Below are 16,411 nucleotides of genomic sequence, written 5' to 3'. Positions count from 1 at the left end.
TATGTATTTTATTGGTTTAATGATTACCTAATAAATATCTAGGTATAAAGTTTATAGCAAAGTGGCAAACAAATTAAAGTTCAACGTCGGTGTGCCTTAAAATATAAATATCACCATGTTTTTAGTTCTAAAGCAAAGGGGACTATGTATGGTTGTCCCATTTGGATGTTTACTGAACTTCAGAAACCTAAAATAAAGAACATTTCGGCTTGGTAGTAGCTAGGTTGGATCAGCATGGTAATGGATAGGATCGGTTCTTGGATGCTTATGAGGCGATGGGTTTCTACAGGTGTTTCGTGGCAATGCTCTTAGGTTTTGATGGCTTGCGTAGCTTGGTTGAGTTAGAATGAGTCAGTCCTGTTGGTTTGGTTTTGTGCAAAGGGAATTCGGAGAGTTCTTGATAATTTCTACTACGGTAGGAGGTGTACATTTTCTACTGGCGTGAGGATCATGGGATGTATAGTGATTTTCTCCTAGGTGGGATCAAATGGAAAAGTTCTTGGCTGGTTGAGTACGTAGTTGCTTGTAGCTCGGAGTGGATTATGAAGTTCTCATATTTATCATGGGATGGTATGGTATATACAGTATGTTGTGTGGGGTTGAGATTTGCATGTGTAAGGTCACGATTCAGTTTTGAAAGGAATGTCATAAATTCTTAGGCAACATGGTCAGTTTCAGCTGCCTAGATAAATGAGATCACTGATTGGTGTGGCTTGATTAGGGTATACATTTAAGAAAGGGCGATGTGTTTGAGTTATGGATACTTCATTGGTATTGCGGCACTATCTTGTCTGATCGACTGCTGATATTCAAAGTTTGCTTGGTGGCACAGAAGAATTTTTACAAGTACCCCTTGTGGAATGATCGAGTATTAGAGATGTATTAGATATTCGGGCGGTAGAGTTGGGATTGGATAAGGTGATTCGTGAGCTTTATGGATTTGGAGAATGGGAGTTCTCATAAACAGGTTATTTCATGGTTGTGGACTGTGAAGATGTGGGCAAGCTAGTCAGATGATAGTATGTGCTATGATTCAATCATTGTGAACTTTCGAAGAGTTATTTATCTATTGTGGGCGACTAGAGTTGATTGGGGTTCATTGGTAGACCTAATATGGATGTGTATTCTGCATCGAGTCGGGTATGTTGACTCCGAGCTGCTATTGTTGAGGGAGGTGCCATTCGGTTGTCATTGAGCTCATTCGTGTTCTGAGGTTATTTATAAGCTACTATTATATGCTACGCGGGATTGGGATTCGTTGGTTAAACGCACAAATGATATGGTTCTATTTAGGCTTTGTAGCGGAATTTGAGTGAGATGGGAATCTGGGTATTGCACGATTGATTGCGCATTGGGTATGTTCTTTCGGGCCGGTGTGGCATTGCGTCATTTGATTCTCCATGGTTACAGTGATTCACTCTTGGTGCTAGACATCAAATTGCGCGTGGTTGTTGATTTTAAGCATGGTGACTTGAGGTGTTTCGTGTGGACCAGTGTTTGAATAGGATCGCGCATTGCAGCGAAGTTATGTGGAGGTATGATCCTTCGGGTTAGATTCATGTGTTCTGGTTCTATGGTGTGTGATGGGTTCTTAGCATCGTGTTGTGGTGGTACTGGTGAGCTTGCGGTACAACTCTCTCATTTGAATCATTTTTCATGATTTGAGTACGTTCGGATTGTTGTTTATTGGTGCACGGACTGCACGGGTTGTGGCTTTAGATTGTATTGATGGGTCATGCCACCAGAGTAGTCGTGTTGGATGAGATGAGGTCATTGGACCTAGAATGAATACTACCGGATTTGATTTTAGTATGTTGGAAGGATAATATCGAAATTCGACTTAGGAATTTGCTATAGTCCTTGCGAAATGAGAGGGAACTCCATGACTGGTTGAACTGAGGAATGATTATGATTTCTGTGTGTTTCTTTCATCATTGGCAGTATACGAAAGTGTTGGAATGAGGCTTTGGTTTGATAAGAGGTTTATTACCGGAATTGGGTGGTTTGAGCAGCTGCTGTGATTAGAAGCTATCGCTACGAGTGTTTGAGTTATGTGCTATATCATGTGATTACATCTTGGGTTATATGGTTTGATACAGCTTGTTCGGACTTATATAGTGTATAGATGTGAGATTCTGATCTTATAGATGATTTCGGAAGTAGAAATTTGGTTCTAAGGTTTATGGGCTAGGATGGATTACGAAATTTCAGTTATGTTGTACTATCGGACCGATATGGGATAGGGTGACGTGGGATCACCCCCGGATATGTGCATAGTGAGGATACATGGCTATTTGTTGGCTTTTGGAACAACTCTGGACATGTTCGAGGACGAACGTATGTTTAAGTGAGGGAGGATGTAACGACCCGACCGGTCGTTTTGAGTATTTGCACTTCGCTCGCCAGTTCTTGGGCATGACTAGCCCCGTATGATGTATTCTGACTTATGTAAATCGTCGGTTTCGATTTTCAGATTAATCGGAACAGATATAGAAGAATGTTTCTCAGCTTGAAGCTTTAAATTTTAAAAGGGTTGACCAAGTTTTGACTTTTTAGTATTTGACCTCGGATTTGAATTTTGATGATTCCGTTAACTCCGTTAGGTGATTTTGGACTTAGGAGTGCGTTCGGATTATGTTTTGAAGGTCCGTGGTAGAATTAGGCTTGAATTGGCGGAGTTAGAAATTTGGCGATTTTTGGTCGGCAATGGAAAAATTTGATATCGGAGTCGGAATAGAATTCCGGGAGTTGGATTAGGCTCGTAATGTCATTTGTGACGTGTGTGCAAAATTTGAGGTCATTCGGACGAGGTTTGATAGGTTTCGGCATCGGTTGTGAAAGTTTGAGGTTTCAACTCCATTAAGCTTGAATTGGTGTGCGATTCATGTTTTTGTTATTGTCTGAGGTGATTCGAGAGCTCTATTGAGTTGTTATGGTATTTTAGGACTTTATGGCACATTTGGCTGAGGTTCCGGAGGCCTCGGGTGTATTTCGGGTGAGTTTTGAGCGAGTCCGGGCATTACCGGAACTCAGGCATGGTTCTGGTGCTTTATTTTTGCTGAGGGCGAAGGAATTTTCATTGAGAGCGGAATAATTCCGATGAGGGCGGAATTTGGGGCGCTGAGGGAGGAATTTGGGGCGCTGAGGCATTCGAGGGAAGAATCTGCAGATTCGTTAGTCTGACTTCGGAAGCCTATATCTCTTGATCTACAAGTAATTTCGAGATGATTCAAAAACGAAAGTTGTGGCCCTTCGTGTCTAGTTTCGAGATGATTCAAAAGCCTATATCTCTATGACATCTGTACAGAAAGTTATGGCCAAAATGCTAAGGCTTGTCTCTGCAGCCACCATAAGCGCGGTCAACGGAGGAATTCCGTGGTCAGCGATGGAAGTTCGCTGGGGTGGTGATTTTTGGCTGTCAGCGGAAATGGAAATCCGAGAGGTGCACTATAAATACGAGATTTAGGGTTTTATTTCATATTTTGACCTAGAGAGCTCGGATCTTGGCGATTTTTCGAAGGCTTTTCAAGAAATTCATCGGGGTAAGTGATTCTAACTCGGATTTGGCTAAAATACATAAATCTATCATTGATTTTATCATATGATTAGTGCTTTGAGGTGAAAATTTGGGGAAAATTGTGGAAACTTTATAAAATGAACTTTTGGAATTTGAAAGCCGATTCGAAGTCGGAATTGAGTGAAATTAGTATGGTTAGTCTCGTAATCGAGTGGGTAATCGGATTTTGTGACTTTGGTTGGATTTCGAGACATGGGCCCGGGGCCCAGATTTTGAGTTGACTCTTTGACTTTTGGCCTTAAGCTTAGTATTTTCTTATGGGATTGATCCCTTTTGCTCGTGTTGATTGTGTCGAATTGTTTGTGGCTAGATTCGAGGCATTTGGAGGCCGGTTCAAGCGGAAAAGGCATTGTGGAGTAGAGGATTAACCGGGTTGAGGTAAGTAATGATTGTAAATCTTGTCCTGAGGGTATGAAGCCCCGGATTTCACATCGTTTCACTATTGTGAGGTTACGCACATGCTAGGTGACGGGCGTGTATGCGTGCACCATTGGGTATTGTGACTTGGTCCGTCCCATAGTGTCGCGACCCAGATTTCCCAACCTCGGGAGTCGTGATGGCGCCTACTAGTGAAAGATAGGCAAGCCAACCATTACAATTATTTACCTTTTTCATTTTTAATCATTTAGCAGTTGTGAATTAACATAATATGAACAGTGGAAATAATAAATCAGAATAATGAAATGTAACAATTAAATAATAACACGGATACAAATCCATAAACATAAGCTACCCAGATCTGGTGTCACAATTTCACAGACTGTCTAAGAATACTACAAATAGAGGTCCGAAAGATAAATACAAAGCTGTTTTTGAAATACATAGAAGAAACAGTATGGAAAGATAGAAGGAGACGCCAAGGCCTGCTGACGCCTGCAGGACTACCTCGGGTCGCCTGACGGACTGAAGGCAACAACCTCACCGCGGTCCAAAAGCTGCAGCACCGGGATCTGCACACAGTGCAGAGTGTAGTATCAGCACAACCGACCCCATGTACTGGTAAGTGCCTAGACTAACCTCGGCGAAGTAGTGACGAGGCTAGGACCAGACTACCAAATAAACCCGTGCAGTTAAATCATATACAGCGGAAAATAAAGGCAGAAATTTACAGTTAAAGCTGGGAGGGGGAAACATGCTGCGGGGAATATCACGTAACAGCAGAAAACAATAGATAAATGTAAAGAACACCATAACTCAATTATCAGCAAGAATCAGGAAATCAAAAACAAGTGCACGGCATCACCCTTCGTGCTTTTACTCTCGTCCTCACCATAAAATCAATATAATCGGCACGTTATCACCCTTCGTGCATTTACCTCACATAATCATGGCACAGAATGATCCTTCGTGCATTATCACTCATATCATGGCACGACATTGTACATCATGCGGCACGGCATCACCCTTCGTCCTTTTACCTCACAATATCGGCACGGCATCACCCTTCGTGCATTAACACTCTCAAAAATCATACACGGCATCACCCTTCGTGCTTTACACTCTTCCTCACCGAAGCAACAATCACAAAGCAATTTGGGCAAGGGAATCAATAATATTTCAATAAATCCCGGCAAGGGAACAATAGCATAACAATAATATCCCGGCAAGGGAAACAATGTCATGAATAATAACATCCCGACAAGGGAGATAATATCAAAATCAACAACATCTCGGCAAGGGAGACAATATCATAAACCTCTTCTCTATTCCACAATTACTCCACAATTCAATTCTCAACTTGAGACAACGCTCCACAATGTTCAATTACCAATAATACTTCCACAAGCCTTGTTCTACAATAGAAATCATCATATAAAGCATGAACAATACGAAACAAAGTCACATTAAACATAGTATAAGACTCACAGGCATGCTTGACACCAACGTATAGATACTCGTCACTATGCCAATACGTCGTACTCAACAATTAACACATAGCAAATAGGACACAACTCCTAATCCCTCAAGCTATGGTTAGACCAAACACTTACCTCAATGCCACGAACAGAATTCAAGCCTCAACTATCACTTTACATCTTGTTTCCACCACCAATTCGCTTGTATCTAGCCACAATTTACTTAACGATATCAATAAATGCTAAATGAATCAATTCTAATGCATGAAAATAGGTTTTCTAATGTTTTCCCCAAAAAGTCAAAAATTGACCCTGGGCCCACATGGTCAAAACCCGAGGTTCGAACCAAAACCCGATTACCCATTCACCCACGAACCCAAATTTATAATTTATTTTGAAATCGAACCTCAAATTGAGGTCCAAATCCCCAAAAATTGAAAATCCTAAGTTCTACCCATAACACCCAATTCCCCCCATGAAAACCCTTGATTTTGAGTTGAAATCATGTGAAAAGATGCTATAGATTAAAGAAAATAAGTTAGAAATTACTTACAATCGATTTGGAGAAGAATTTTTCTTTAGAAAATCGCCCAAGAGAGTTTAGGTTTTGAGAAAGTTTGAAAAATGAAGAATTTATGGCTAAGTTATGATTTACACAGATATCGCATATGCGATGATATGTTCGCAAATGTGAACTCACAATTGCGGCCAAGCTTTCGCAATTGCGAAGGAAGGCCTGCCCTGTTAACCTCGCAAATGCGAACGACCGTTCGCAAATGCGAAGACTGTTGGAATCGCAAATGCGACTGGAACTTCGCAAATGCGAAAGTCAACCCCCTGCCGAGTCATCGCAAATGCGATGGTTAGTCGCAAATGCGAGCTCGCAATTGCGAGCCAGGCTTCGCAATTGTGATGCTTGCAGACCTGCAACACACCAGCAGTTTTCTTAAGTCCAATTTCACTCCGTGACCTATCCAAAACTCACCCGAGCCCTCGGGGCTCCAAACCAAAGATGCACGCAAGTCCAAAAACATCATACGGACTTGTTCGTGCGATCAAATCATCAAAATAACGTCAACAACTATGAATTAAGCCTCAAATTCAGGAAATCACTCAAGAACATTAAAACATACAATTGCTCAAATAAAGGTCCGATTTATACTAAACGAACTCCGATTCTTACCAAACTTCACAGATTCAACTTAATTATTATTTCAAACTTGTACCAGGCTCCGGAACCAAGATACGGTCCCGATAACATCAAGAATTACATCAATTCATTTCTAAAAACCTTTATATTTTCTAGAAAACAATTTTCTTTAAAAATTCATTTCTCGGGCTTGGGACTTCGGAATTCGATTCCGGGCATATGCCCAAGTCCCAAATTTTACTACGGACCCTACGAGACTGTCGGATCACGGGTCCGGGTCCGTTTACCAAAAATATTGACCAAAGTCAACTTTATTCAATTTTAAAAGCAAATTTCCATAATTTACTTAGTTTTCACATAAAAGCTTTCCGAAAACGCGCCCGGACTGTGCATGCAAATCGAGGTAAGAAAAAAAGAGATTTTAAAGGCCTCTGAACACTGAATTTACTTTCAAAACGAGCGATGGCCTTTTGGGTCATCACATTCTCGACCTCTAAAACAACCGTTCGTCCTCGAACGGACGTAGAAAGGAAGTACCTGAGTCGGAGAAAAGATGGGGATATCGGCTCCGCATATCGGACTCGGACTCCCAGGTCGCTGCCTCAACAGGCTGACCTCTCCAGTGAACACGAACATAAGTGAAACTCTTCGATCTCAACTGACGAACCTGCCGGTCTAGAATGGCTACCGGCTTCTCCTCATAGGACAAGTCCTTGTCCAACTGGACAGTGCTAAAATCTAACACGTGGGATGGATCTCCGTGATACTTCCGAAGCATGGACACATGAAACACTAGATGCACGGCTAATAAACTCGGCGGCAACGCGAGTCTGTAAGCCACCTCTCCCACTCGATCAAGAATCTCAAACGGGCCAATGAATCTAGGGATAAGCTTGCCCCTCTTCCCAAATCTCATCACGCCCTTCATAGGCGACACCCGAAGCAACACCCGCTCGCCGACCATGAATGCCACATCACGAACCTTATGGTCGTCATAACTCTTTTGCCTGGACTGAGCTGTACGAAGCCTATCCTGAATGATCCTGACCTTGTCCAAGGCATCCTGTACTAGATCCGTACCCAACAACCGAGCCTCTCCCAGCTCAAACCATCCAACCGGCGACCGATACCGCCTACCATATAAAGCCTCATAAGGAGCCATCTAGATACTCGACTAGTAGCTGTTGTTGTAGGCAAACTCTGCTAAAGGCAAGAACTGATCCCACGAGCCTCCAAAGTCAATGACACAAGCTCGAAGCATATCCTCCAAAATCTGAATAGTACGTTCGGACTGCCCGTCCGTCTGAGGATGAAATGCTGTGCTCAACTCGGCTCGTGTGCCCAACTCACACTGAACTACCCTCCAAAAATGTGAGGTAAACTGCGTATCTCGGTCCGAAATGATAGACATGGGCACACTATGAAGACGAACAATCTCCCGGATATAGATCTCAGCTAACCTCTCAGAAGAATAGGAAGCTGCCACCGGAATAAAATGTGCTGACTTGGCCAGACTATCAACAATAACCCACACAGCATCGAACTTCCTCTAAGTCTGTGGGAGTCCAACAACGAAGTCCATAGTGATACGCTCCCACTTCCACTCAGGAATCTAAATCTTCTGGAACAGACCACCAGGTCTCTGATGCTCGTACTTTACCTGCTGACAATTCAAACACCGAGCCACATATGCAACAATATCCTTCTTCATCCCCCTCCACCAATAATGCTGCTGCAAATCCTGATACATCTTAGCGGCGCCCGGATAAATAGAGTGCCGGGAACTATGGGCCTCCCCTAAAATCAACTCTCGAAGCCCATCCACATTAGGCACACAAACTTGACCCTGCATCCTCAAAATTCTATCATCTCTAACTGTAACCTGCTTGGCACCTCCGTGCTGCACCGTATCCCTAAGGACACACAAATGAGGATCATCATACTGCCGATCTCGGATACGCTCCAATAATGAAGAACGAGCGACTATGCAAGCTAACACACGGCTGGGCTCAGAAACATCCAAACTCACGAACTGATTGGCCAAAGCATGAATATCCAAACCAAGCGGTCTCTCACCGACCGGAATATATGCAAGACTGCCCATACTGGCTGACTTTCTACTCAAAGCATCGGCTACTACATTGGCCTTTCCCGAATGATATGAGATGGTGATATCATAGTCTTTCAATAGCTACAACCACCTTCTCTGTCTCAAATTTAGCTCCTTCTGCTTGAACAAATACTGTAGACTCTTGTGATCCGTGAACACCTCACATGACACGCCATACAGATAATGCCTCCAAATCTTCAACGCGTGAACAATGGCTGCTAACTCCAAATCATGAACTGGATAATTCTTCTCATGAATCTTCAACTGTCGCGAAGCATAAGCAATGACCTTGACATCATGCATCAACACCGCACCAAGTCAAATACGAGATGCATCACAATAAACTGTATATGGCCTTCAACCTATGGGCAAAACCAACACCGACGCCGTAGTCAAAGCTATCTTGAGCTTCTGAAAGCTCGCCTCACACTCGTCCGACCATCGGAACTGGGCACCCTTCTGGGTCAACCTGGTCATCGGGGCTGCAATAGATGAAAACCCCTCCACAAACTGACGGTAATAGCCTGCCGAACCCAAGAAACTCTGAATCTCTGTAGCTGACGCGGGTCTAGGCTAGTTCTTGACTGCCTCTATCTTCTTCGAATCCACCTGAATGCCCTCTGCTGAAATGACGTGACCCAAGAATGCAACTGAACTCAACCAGAACTCACACTTCGAAAACTTGGCATACAATTGACTATCTCTCAAAGTCTGAAGAACAACTCTCAGATGCTGCTCATGCTCCTCCGGGCTGCGGGAATAGATCAAAATATCATCAATGAAGACTATCACGAACAAATCCAAGTAAGGCTTGAACACCCAGTTCATCAAATCCATGAAAGCTGCTAGGGCATTTGTCAATCCGAATGACATCACCAAGAACTTATAATGCCCGTACGGAGTGCAGAAAGCTGTCTTAGGGACATCGGATGCCCTAATCCTCAACTGATGGTAGCCAGATCTCAAGTCAATCTTCAAAAATACCTTGGCACCTGAAGCTGATCAAACAAATCATCAATCCTCGGCAATGGATACTTATTGTTGGTTGTAACCTTGTTCAACTGCCGGTAATCTATACACATCCTCATCGATCCGTCCTTCTTATTAACAAATAACACTGGCGCACCCCAAGGCGAGACACTAGGTCTAATAAAGCCCTTATCAAGCAAGTCTTGCAACTGCTCCTTCAATTCTTTCAACTCAGGCGGGGCCATACGATACGGCAGAATAGAAATGGGCTGAGTGCCCGAAGCCAAATCAATGCAGAAGTCAATATCCCTGTCGGGTGGCATACCCGGCAGGTCTGAAGGAAATACCTCAGGAAACTCACGAACAATAGGCACAAAATCCATAGAAGGAACCTCAACACTAGGATCACGAACATATGCCAAATAGTCCAAACACCCCTTCTCGACCATACACCGAGCCTTTAGATATGAAAAAAACCTATGGGTAGAATGACCAGGAGTCTCTCTCCACTCTAAACGAGGTAAACCCGGCAAGGCTAAGGTCACAGTCTTGGCATGACAGTCCAAGATAGCATGGTAAGGTGATAACCGGTCCATCCCCAATATGACATCAAAATCAACCATATCCAGAAGTAACAAATCTACTCGAGTCTCAAGACCCCCAATCGCAACTATACATGAACGATGGACACGATCTACCATAATAGAATCACCCACCGGTGTAGACACATATACAGGAGCACTCAAAGAATTACTAGGCATGACCAGACACGGTGTAAAATAAGATGACACATAGGAGTATGTAGATCCTGGATCAAATAGAACTGAAGCATCTCTACTACAAACCAGAACAGTACCTGTGATAACTGCATCAGAAGCCTCAGCCTCAGGCCTGGCTGGAAGAGTATAACATCATGGCTGGGCCCCACCACTCTGAACTACATCTCTGGGACGGCCTCTTGCTGGCTGGCCTCCACCTCTAGCGGCCTGACCTCCAACTCTAATACCTCTACCTCCACCTCTGGCACCTCTACCTCCACCTCTAGCCGGTTGAGCGGGCGGTGGAACACTTGGTGCTTGAACTATGGCACGGGAACCCTGATGCTGAGAGCTGCTCGGGGCTCGAGGGCAAAATCTAGTAATATGCCTCGTATCGCCACAAGTATAACAAGCCCTCGGTTGTTGAGACTGCTGACCCTGACGGCCTGAATACCCACTCTGAGAACTCTGGAGCGGAGGTGCACTGATAGGAGCTGGCGGTGCACTGTAGGGTAACTGATCTGAATACTGCATATGAGAACCACGACTACCTGAAGCACCGTGAAAAGCCTGAAGTGCTGAATGAAACGACCTGGAAGAATGGCCCCTACCAAAAGAATCCCTGCCTCCAGATGAGGCACCACTGAACCTGCCCGAATGATGAGGCCTCTTGTCAGACCCCTGACCACTCCCCTGTGATAGAACCATCTCAACTCTCCTGGTCACATTGGCCGCATCCTGAAAAGAAATCTTGCTCCTATTGATACCCAATTTTTCCCTAGGTATTTCTTGTACCCAAAATACTTCCAAAATAGCATGTATGTGCATATATAAGCACACCCAAGAGTTTTGGTATTTTTAACGATTTTTCTAAACCAATTTACTGCCTATTTTAATACTACAAAATCCAATAATTATTCCCCAAATTATCATTTTGGTGAATAACTTATTTCATTCTCATATTTACACCAAAATATAATTAAGGTGATTTTTGTACATTTTTACAAATTTATTTGGTATTTTTTAAAGCTAAATTGCGTGTAATTGCAATTATAGCCTATTTTACGATTAATAGCATTTTATAGCTACAAAATTATTTCCAGTATTTGTTAAATTAATATTTATATAGTGTTTGTTGGCCCAAAATTTTTAATTTGCTTTTGAAATCATTATTATTATTTTTATAAAATAAAAGGGGAAAATTGGCTATTTAACACTTAGCCTATTTCTATTTCAATAACAGCCCTTTCCCCCTTTCAATTTTAGCCCCCAATTCGACCCAATTCCGCCCCAAATTAAACGACCCAATTGCTAAACCCGCCCGGTTTTCTTTTAAATCTGAGCCGTTGATCATTTTGATCAACGGCCAATATCCTTCCTTTCCTTTTTAATCGCCTAACCCCTCTAACCCTACCTCATTTGCACAAAGGCGCCACCCTTGAAACCCCTCATCTCTGAAACGCTCTCTAACCTCTCCTAAACCCTAATCACCTCCCGCCTTATCTCACCTCATTTCCACCGGAATCCATGGCATCTCCTGCCGTAGATGGCCTGTACTCACCCTCTCTCACCCCTAAGCCTGAGCTACTCGAAGTTTGGAAGCTTGACCTTGATGGTCCTCTTTGAGATCTGTCTCAGATCTGTAGATCCAGGGTTTTCCGGCCACGCTCCGGCATGTTCAAGCACTGGAAGCTTGATTCCTGACCGTTTCGACTCAGGATCTGATCTTGTTCTTCCAAGCCTTTCTCGCTTCTAGGGTTTCTCTGAAACCCTAAGCCATTCGAGGTTCTTTCACCGTTATTTTTTTAGATATGTGCTATGTCTATGTTTTTCTTGACATTTTGAGTGTTTTCCCCAAATTTCCTTTTCAAAAATCGTTTGATTTCAAATTAGGGTTTTTGAAGGTCTTTTGATTCTTGCTGTTCTTTTCTTTTAGATGTTTGTCTGTATTATGCTCGTATGTTTTCCTTCTCTATTACGCATGTATTGTCCTTCTTTTCTTTCGTATGTGTGCTCACATGATTAATCTGTGTTAAATTTTCCTCACTCTTCTACCATGTGTGTTTACTACTGAGTTTCTTGACTTTTGCTTTTCTGAACTCTGTTTGTGTTCTTGTTAAGCATGTTTCGTCTATTCTGGACTTGTCTAAGTTCCGAGTTCCAAAACGTGTCCTTTTATGCTCTCAAATCAATTTTCTTTCTCTGATTGTTTCAAAGCTGCTATCATGGTCTGTTTGTTTCTCATGAGACTCCTTGAGTCTGTTCACTTGCCTTCTCGTTTCTGTATTTGATTCGATTTGAAGCCCTAGAATTTGGGGGGTTTCTTTGATAAACTGGATTAGGGTTTCACTTTGGGACCCTGGACCTTCAGACGCACTATGAATCTCTGACTGAACTCGTATTCTTTTGTTTTATGATCCTAAACCTTGCAATGTTAGACTTTCTGTTTGATTTGTTTGCTTTATATATGAGAAACTCCTCTTTCAAAAGGCTTTGACAACTACTTCATTGATTTTGGACTCCTTTGATGGGGTCTCGACTGATTGCTACTGATTTTCTTTGTTTGAGCCCTCCTCTACCTATTCCTGACTGGGTTCATTCGAATCAAACCTGTTTACTTTGATTTTGTTAGTTGTCTGATTGATTCCCTTTCCTTTCTCTTTACAAATCGAGTACTGTTGAATGCTTTCCTTATATAAACCTTATGTATTCTCCCTTCTTATGCTACTGTGACAGATTTTACTCAAATTTCCTTTCCTTATTTACATTCTCCCGTTTGAAATTAAAATCCCTTGACTGAAGGGAGAATATTTGAGACTGATTTTCAAAGGTTTTCTTACCTTTCCTACTTGCTTTTCTGCACTATAAAAGGGGAAGCCCTTCTACACTTTCAACACACGATCAATTCTGATTACTTTCACTGAATACTCTCAAATACACTTAGAATTTTCACAAACACTCGAGTTCTCTGAACTCACAAGCATAAAGGGCTTTGTCTGATTGTGGCTTTGCTTGAAAGAATCCTGCTTTTCTTTGCTTACTTTTCTGAAACTGGTATGTTCTTATGTTTAATTCCTGCCTCTCCCCTATGTGTTTATTCTATAGTCCATTCCTTATTGGGTTTACTGTCTACATGCTACAACTTTCTGCAAGTTTTACTTCTTATACGAATCCCAAACCCTAATCCCCTTTATATGGCTGAGTTATGGTTCAAAAACATGGAAATACTTGATATTATTGTCCATGGACATGAACTGGACCCTCTTGAGTCCTAAGCTCTTTCAATTCCCATCCCCATTCCCCTTTATATGTATGCTGAGTTTGAGACTTTGGTCTGGCAGTGTCCTAATCACTGTCCAGACCATAGTCTGACCTTCAATAGGTCTTTACTCTTAATTATTGGCTGACAGGCTGGTCAGGGGTGTGCCAGCCTACCATATGGCTGGGCATGACCACTAGCCTGCCTTGGCACTCCCTAACCCCCTCTACTGCACTTACACTTGTTCCTAGACTCTAAGTTCTGCCCCCTCCAATGAGCCTTGCCTTGGGACCTTGAGCTCCCTCTGAACTTGGACATTAGAGGGCTGGCCCTTCCACACTGCACTTTCATTCAGTTCTGATATCTGGGTGTGAGCATTGCCTGGAGTTCTTGAAATTCCTTGGAACTTTGACACATCCTAGATAAGAGAAAGGCTTTGGAACCTGATCCTGGAAGTTGGCTCATATCATATTGTTAGACCTTGGGTTTGAATTAGGCTCCTTGGATGCAGCTTAGGAGTTCTGATTGTAATTTTATTTCCAATTTTTTGATTCATCTTGGTCTGTAATAAAATTTTGTAATAACCTCTGGGGCGGTTAGTGAAAAGGGAAGGGTAACCATGCATGCAAAGGGGTAGATATCATGCTCATAGGGAATTACCACATTTCTGTACTCATGTATCTTGCCTACAGCTTTGCACATTTATGCATTCACGTAGATACCATGTCTATAGGTTACGCATTTCATATTGAAACCATGTCTATAGGTTATGTATTTTATATAGAAACCATGTCTATAGGTTCTGCATTTCATATAGAACCCATGTCTATAGGTTCTGCATTTCTGTATCATATAGAGACCATGTCTATAAGTCATCTCCAAACGCTGCATATCATATAGATAACATGCCTAGAATTTTGCATCATCATCTGTCATTAGGCAAACCTGTTTATAGGGCTAAAAACTAACAGTACTCAGATACCATGCTTATAGTATTTCTGCACTTCCGCTACGCCTATAAAAAGTGTTTAAATTAACGATGCTAGAAAGCATGCCTATAGGGATTGCAATCAAATCTGAATCACCCGTTTTATGATTAGCACCAATAACAGAACTCGCATCATTCTGTTAGAACTGGCAACTTTCTTAATCAGTTTGTTTCTTTATTCCTGAAACCAGTAGATGCCATGCCTATAGGCCATCACGTAGGCAAACAAGTATGTAGTTAATTAATTGCACCAGTCTTCGATAAGTTGCAGCCAGGCAAGCCTAATGCGAACTTCTTGCCTGAAAATATGTAATGAACCAGCTTGCCTAACGTTAAGCATAATTTCGACCTAACCAGTACATGTAAGACGTGCTAAACTACATGATTTTCTGTGATTAAAGGAGGTTTATCTGAGCCTTAATTGTTTTGTGCTCCCATAACTGCTTTCATGTGTTTTGTTTGACGCTTTAGTATTTTAACCTTTTTAAACCTCTGAAAAGCCAAGCTTCTTCCCTTTAGGATTAGTAGTCCTAAAAGCCTCCAGGACTGATAGGTGGGACGGGTAATAGCATGCAATAAGTAAACGAGACTATTTCGCGCTTAATACCTTAACGGGGTGGGAAGGGTTGACATGGAGATGATGATCACACGATAACACTATGCGTACAATTGACTACCGGTGTTGTGTGGATGACCCATGTGGTTTATAAACCTAGGACCCCTTTTCTTATACAACTTTGTTTAATATCTATAAAATCCTGTCTTTTCCACTACTCAAAAATCCTCCTTAATTTTACTGCATTATGCCTTTTCTTCCAGATTTTTCTTCTTTGTTTATTCAATATATTGATTAATTTTCTGCGTTTAGTCCCCCTTTTTAACAAATAATAGATCATTTAGACCTTGATCCCACATACTTGTCACGTATTTATTTGCAGCCCTTGTGTGTAAAATCCTTTGTGTATCTAGTTGCATTAAAGTCACAACATAGCATGGCTGGGAACCACACTAGTGGATCTTGAGGGGTGCCTAACACCTTCCCCTTGAGATAATTTCTAGCCCTTACCCGAACTCTGGTTTTCAACTCAAAACTCTCAGTGTACTGATGCACTTAATCATTAGGTGGCGACTCTTCAATTCCAAAAACCCAATTCCCAAACGGGAATAGAGTTGTCTTCCCAAATGTCGTAAACCCGATTTCGCTTTAAAAAAAGGGGGCGTCGACATCGTGGCGACTCTGCTAGGGATTCCTTTAGGCTTTTACCACTTCATGTTATATGTGACTTTATTGTTTTCTTTATTGCTTTGTTTAATACCTTTATTCGAAACTAACTTGTCTTTTTGTTTCCTTTTTCTTTGACGCTTTCATTTACTGCTTTCTTTCAATACCGTCGTAATTTTTGAGCAATTATTGTAACCATTATGAACGTGAAAATACGTGACAATCTGTTTCATTTTTTGTAATTGCATCTTCAACATCATATTCCACTCGTGCCAAACAAATACCATAGCAACGCTTGATGAGTTGTTGCGCTCTTCCAATATTATTACCCCCTAAATTTTGGCAAAGGCGTATTTGCGGTAAAGCTAGTCGATCAGCGGTGCAGTCGACGGTTCCGTGCCTTTCCCTCTTAAGTTGTCCGTTCAAGGGTACGGGTCTAGCACCCCATAGAAACCTTATCCCGTTTAACTATTCATGCATCACTGTCAAACCTAGTCGAGTCAGTTATGCTGTCCACATAAT

This window comes from Nicotiana attenuata, unplaced genomic scaffold (genome assembly GCF_001879085.1).
Source record: "Nicotiana attenuata strain UT unplaced genomic scaffold, NIATTr2, whole genome shotgun sequence".
NCBI lineage: Eukaryota > Viridiplantae > Streptophyta > Magnoliopsida > Solanales > Solanaceae > Nicotiana > Nicotiana attenuata.
The sequence above is the reverse complement of the archived record's forward strand: the minus strand, read 5'-3'. Positions refer to the sequence as shown.